General features: G+C 40.6%; 1 non-coding gene across 1 annotated transcript; it reads left to right on the forward strand.

The window, feature by feature from the left end:
* The first annotated feature begins 243 nt into the window (after nucleotides 1–243).
* Nucleotides 244–347, forward strand: LOC130964517 (small nucleolar RNA R71). Its single transcript, XR_009080607.1, has one exon. It is a non-coding gene; the product is annotated as a small nucleolar RNA R71 (small nucleolar RNA).
* Nucleotides 348–6,018: the final 5,671 nt, after the last annotated feature.

A 6,018-nucleotide genomic window follows, 5' to 3' on the forward strand; every position in this document is an offset into this window, starting at 1 on the left:
TCTGAGCCAATATGGCATTCAGAGTATCAATTTCAAGAACTCCTTTCTTCTGAGGTATCCCATTGTTCACAGAATTCCTCTCAGAAGTGTACATGAACTGGTTATTTGCAACCATGTCAATGAGCTCTTGAGCCTCTTCAGGCGTTTTCTTCAGGTGAATAGATCCACCTGCAGAATGATGACATTTTCAAAAATTCAGAGAGACCATAATAGAATATGTCTAATATGGTCCATTCTGAAAACATGTCAGATGGACATCTTTTGGTCAGCTGCTTGTATCTTTCCCAAGCTTCATAGAGGGATTCACCATCTTTTTGTTTGAAGGTTTGAACATCCACTCTCAACTTGCTCAGCTTTTGAGGAGGAAAGAATTTATCCAAGAAGGCAGTGACCAGCTTATCCCATGAGTCCATGCTATCCTTGGGTTGTGAATCCAACCATATTCTAGCTCTGTCTCTTACAGCAAAAGGGAAAAGCATGAGTCTGTAGACTTCAGGATCAACTCCATTCGTCTTTACAGTCTCACAGATCTGCAAGAACTCAGTTAAAAACTGATAGGGATCTTCAGATGGAAGTCCATAAAACTTGCAGTTTTGTTGCATCAAGGCAACTAGCTGAGGTTTCAGCTCAAAGTTATTGGCTCCAATGGCAGGAATGGAGATGCTTCTTCCATCAAACTTGGACGTTGGCTTTGTGAAGTCACCAAGCATTCTCCTTGCATTATTATTATTATTTTCGGCTGCCATCTCCTTCTCTTGTTCGAAAATTTCTGAAAGGTTGCTTCTGGATTGTTGTAATTTAGCTTCTCTTAATTTTCTCTTCAGAGTCCTTTCAGGTTCTGGATCAATTTCAACAAGAATGCCTTTATCCTTGTTCCTGCTCATATGAAAGAGAAGAAAACAAGAAAAGAAAGAGGAATCCTCTATGTCACAGTATAGAGATTCCTTTATGTTAGTAGAAAAAGGAAGGGAGTAGAAGAATGAAGAGGGTTCGGATTTTTGGATGAAGAGAGGTGAAGAGAAGTGTTAGTAATTAAATAATTAAATAGAAGAAGAGAAGAGGAGGGAGAATTCGAAAATAATTTTGAAAAGGAGTTAGTAATTTTTGAAAATTAAAGATAAATGTAATTGAAATTAAAATTTGAAACAATTAGTTAATTAAAAAGAATTTTTGAAAAAGAGTGAGATATTTTCGAAAATAGAAGAGAGAGAAGTAGTTAGGTGGTTTTGAAAAAGATGAGAAACAAACAAAAAGTTAGTTAGTTGGTTGAAAAAGATCTGAAATCAAAATTTAAAAAGAGAGCAAGTAAAGAAGAGGGATAGGAAGAGAGCAAGTATGGCAAGGTGAGGAGGAGTGGGGCGCCGAGCACAATATATGGGGAGGGGGGTGGGAAATTTCGAAAATAAGAAAAGGATAAGATAGAAGATATGATTAAAAAATAGATATGATAAGAAAAAGATATAATTTAAAAAGAGAAAGATATGAATAATATTTAAAAAGATAGATTTTAATTTTAAATTTTGAAAAAGATATTTTAAAGAGGTAATTGAGTTTTGAAACAAATTTTGAAAGAGTTTGATTGGATTGAAAAAATTTGTCTTTCGGATTAAGATACATTTGATATTTTTGAAAAAGGGATTTTAGAAATTAGGATTTTTAGAACACTAATTTGGATTGAGGGATGATAATTTAAAATATGTTTATGCAAGAAATCATGAATTGAAACATAAAAATTTAGAAAAATTGTGAAGAAAAACGAATTTTACCTTCTCCCCACCATCCTGGAGTTAAACGCCCAACTGCTGCATGTTTTGGGCGTTTAACGCCCAAATGTTGCTTCTCCTGGGCGTTCAACGCCCAGTTGATGCATCTTTCTGGCGTTGAATGCCAGGAAGTCCTTTGTTACTGGGCGTTTTTCTAAACGCCCAGGATGCTGTCAATCTGGCGTTAAACGCCCAGAAGGTGCTTCTTTCTGGCGTTTAACGCCCAGAAGATGCTCCTTTCTGGCGTTTAACGCCCAGAAGGCTACCCTTACTGGCGTTGAACGCCCAGTGGGTGCTTCTTTTGGGCGTTCAACGCCCAAAATGTTTCTTACTGGCTTTTTCACGCCAGTGAGCTTCCAATTTCCCTTATAACTCAGTGAATCCAACCAATTACTATTTTACCTTGAAGATACCTTGACATATACCTGTAAAAATCAATTAACTAATTAATACGAATAAAATTAAATTTTGTGATTGGCTGGGTTGCCTCCCAGCAAGCGCTTCTTTAATGTCATTAGCTGGACTATTACTGATCTTCAATTAAGTCTCAGTCTTGAGCATTCTTGCTCGAAATTACCTTCAAGATAATGTTTAACTCTTTGTCCATTAACAATGAACTTTTTGTTAGAGTCATTATCCTGAAGCTCCATGTATCCATATGGGGATACACTTGTAATGACATATGGACCTCTCCACCGGGATTTTAATTTTCCGGGGAATAATTTGAGCCTTGAATTAAATAGCAGAACTTTCTGTCCCGGCTCAAAGACTCTGGATGACAATTTCTTATCATGCCATCTTTTGCTTTCTCCTTGTAAATTTTGCATTCTCGAAAGCATTGAGTCTAAATTCCTCTAGCTCATTTAACTGGAGCAATCGTCTTTCTCCAGCTAACTTGGCATCAAGGTTCAGGAACCTGGTTGCCCAGTAGGCCTTGTGTTCCAGTTCCACTGGCAAGTGACACGCCTTTCCATACACAAGCTGGTATGGAGAGGTCCCTATGGGGGTTTTGAATGCTGTTCTGTATGCCCACAGAGCATCATCCAAGCTTCTTGCCCAATCCCTTCTACGGTTAATTACAGTGCGTTCCAGGATTCTTTTAAGTTCTCTATTTGAGACTTCAGCTTGCCCATTAGTTTGTGGGTGATATGGAGTAGCTACCATGTGGCTGACTCCATAACGTACCAGAGCAGAGTAAAGCTGTTTATTGCAGAAATGAGTGCCCCCATCACTGATTAATACTCTAGGGATACCAAATCTGCTGAAGATATGTTTCTGGAGGAATTTTAACACTGTTTTAGTGTCATTAGTGGGTGTTGCAATAGCCTCCACCCATTTGGATACATAATCCACTGCCACCAGAATATAAGTGTTTGAGTATGATGGTGGGAAAGGTCCCATGAAGTCAATGCCCCATACATCAAACAACTCAATCTCCAAGATCCCTTGTTGAGGCATGGCATAACTGTGAGGTAGATTGCCGGATCTTTGGCAACTGTCACAATTAAGCACAAACGCTCGGGAGTCTTTATAGAGAGTAGGCCAGTAGAAGCCACTTTGGAGGACTCTTGTGGCTGTTCGTTCACTTCCAAAATGTCCTCCATACTGTGATCCATGGCAATGCCAAAGGATCTTCTGTGCTTCTTCTTTAGGCACACATCTACGGATTACTCCGTCTGCACATCTCTTGAAGAGATATGGTTCATCCCAAAGATAGTACTTTGCATCTGTGATTAATTTCTTTGATTACATCCTACTGTACTCTTTGGGTATGAATTTCACTGCCTTGTAGTTTGCAATGTCTGCAAACCATGGCACTTCCTGGATGACAAACAGTTGCTCATCCGGAAAGGTTTCAGAGATCTCAGTGAGAGGGAGGGACGCCCCTTCCACTGGTTCTATTCGGGACAGGTGATCTGCCACTTGATTCTCTATTCCTTTTCTGTCTCTTATTTCTATATCAAACTCTTACAGAAGCAACACCCATCTGATGAGTCTGGGTTTTGAATCCTGCTTTGTGAGTAGATATTAAGAGCAGCATGATCAGTGTACACAATCACTTTTGATCCTACTAAATAGGATCTGAATTTGTCAATGGCGTAAACCACTGCAAGTAGCTCTTTTTCTGTGGTTGTGTAGTTCTTCTGTGCGTCATTTAGAACACGGCTAGCATAATAAATGACGTGCAGAAGCTTGTCATGCCTTTGTCCCAACACTGCACCAATGGCATGGTCACTGGCATCACACATCAACTCAAATGGTAAAGTCCAGTCTGGTGCAGAGATGATTGGTGCTGTAACCAATTTAGCTTTCAAAGTCTCAAATGCCTGCAGACACTCTTTATCAAAGATAAATGACGTGTCAGCAGCTAGCAGGTTGCTCAGAGGTTTGGCGATTTTTGAAAAATCCTTTATAAACCTCCTATAGAATCCTGCATGCCCCAGAAAGCTTCTGATTGCCTTAACATTAGCAGGTGGTGGCAATTTTTCAATTACTTCTACCTTAGCTTGGTCCACCTCTATCCCCTTGTTCGAAATTTTGTGCCCAAGGACAATTCCTTCAGTCACCATAAAGTGACATTTTTCCCAGTTTAAAACCAGGTTAGTCTCTTGGCATCTTTTCAGAACAAGTGCTAAATGGTTAAGGCAGGAGCTGAATGAGTCTCCAAATACTGAAAAGTCATCCATGAAGACTTCCAGGAATTTTTCCACCATATCAGAGAAAATTGAGAGCATGCACCTCTGAAAGGTTGCAGGTGCATTGCACAGGCCAAATGGCATCCTTCTGTATGCAAATACTCCAGATGGGCATGTGAACGCCGTTTTCTCCTGGTCCTGGGGATCTACTGCAATTTGATTATAATCTGAATATCCATCCAGGAAGCAGTAGTATTCATGACCTGCTAGTCTTTCTAGCATCTGGTCTATGAATGGTAAAGGAAAATGATCCTTTCTGGTGGCTGTATTGAGCCTTCTGTAATCAATACACATACGCCACCTAGTAACTGTTCTTGTAGGAACCAGTTCATTTTTTTCATTATGAACCACTGTCATGCCACCTTTCTTAGGGACGACTTGGACAGGGCTCACCCAGGGGCTGTCAGAAATAGGATAAATGATCCCAGCCTCTAGTAATTTAGTGACCTCTTTCTGCACTACTTCCTTCATAGCTGGGTTCAGCCGCCTTTGTGGTTGAACCACTGGCTTGGCGTCACCTTCCAATAAGATCTTGTGCATACATCTAGCTGGGCTAATGCCTTTAAGATCACTGATGGACCACCCAAGAGCTGTCTTGTGTGTCCTTAGCACTTGAATTAGTGCTTCCTCTTCCTGTGGCTTTAAGGTAGAGCTTATGATTACAGGAAAGGTATCACTTTCTCCCAAGAATGCATATTTTAGGAAAGGTGGTAATGGTTTGAGCTCGGGTTTAGGAGGTTTCTCCTCTTCCTGAGGGATTTTCAGAGGTTCTACTATTTTCTCTGACTCCTCCAGATCAGGCTGAACGTCGTTAAAGATGTCCTCTAGCTCTAATTCGATACTCTCAGCCATATTGACCTCTCTTACCAGAGAGTCAATAATATCAACACTCATGCAGTCATTTGGGGTGTCTGGATGTTGCATGGCTTTGACAACATTCAACTTGAACTCCTCCTCATTGACTCTCAAGGTTACTTCCCCTTTTTGGACGTCAATGAGGGTTCGGCCAGTTGCTAGGAAAGGTCTTCCTAGAATGAGAGTTGCACTCTTGTGCTCCTCCATCTCCAGCACCACAAAGTCAGTAGGAAAGGCAAATGGCCCAACCTTGACAATCATGTCCTCAATCACACCTGATGGGTATTTAATGGAGCCATCAGCAAGTTGAAGACATATCCTGGTTGGTTTGATTTCTTCAGTTAAACCAAGCTTTCTGATAGTAGATGCAGGTATTAGGTTGATACTTGCCCCAAGATCACATAAAGCTTGCTTGGTGCAAGTGCCCTCTAATGTGCATGGTATCATAAAGCTCCCAGGATCTTTAAGCTTCTCAGGTAAGCTTCTCAGAATGACTGCACTGCATTCTTCAGTGAGGTAAACTTTTTCAGTTTCCCTCCAATCCTTCTTATGACTTAAGATCTCTTTCATGAACTTAGCATAAGAGGGTATTTGCTCAAGTGCTTCTGCAAACGGAATCTTTATTTCAAGAGTCCTGAGATAGTCTGCAAAGCGGGCAAATTGCTTATCCTGTTCCGCTTGGCGGAGTTTTTGAGGATAAGGCA

The sequence above is a fragment of the Arachis stenosperma genome, chromosome 2, assembly GCF_014773155.1.
Source record: "Arachis stenosperma cultivar V10309 chromosome 2, arast.V10309.gnm1.PFL2, whole genome shotgun sequence".
In the NCBI taxonomy this organism is placed as follows: domain Eukaryota; kingdom Viridiplantae; phylum Streptophyta; class Magnoliopsida; order Fabales; family Fabaceae; genus Arachis; species Arachis stenosperma.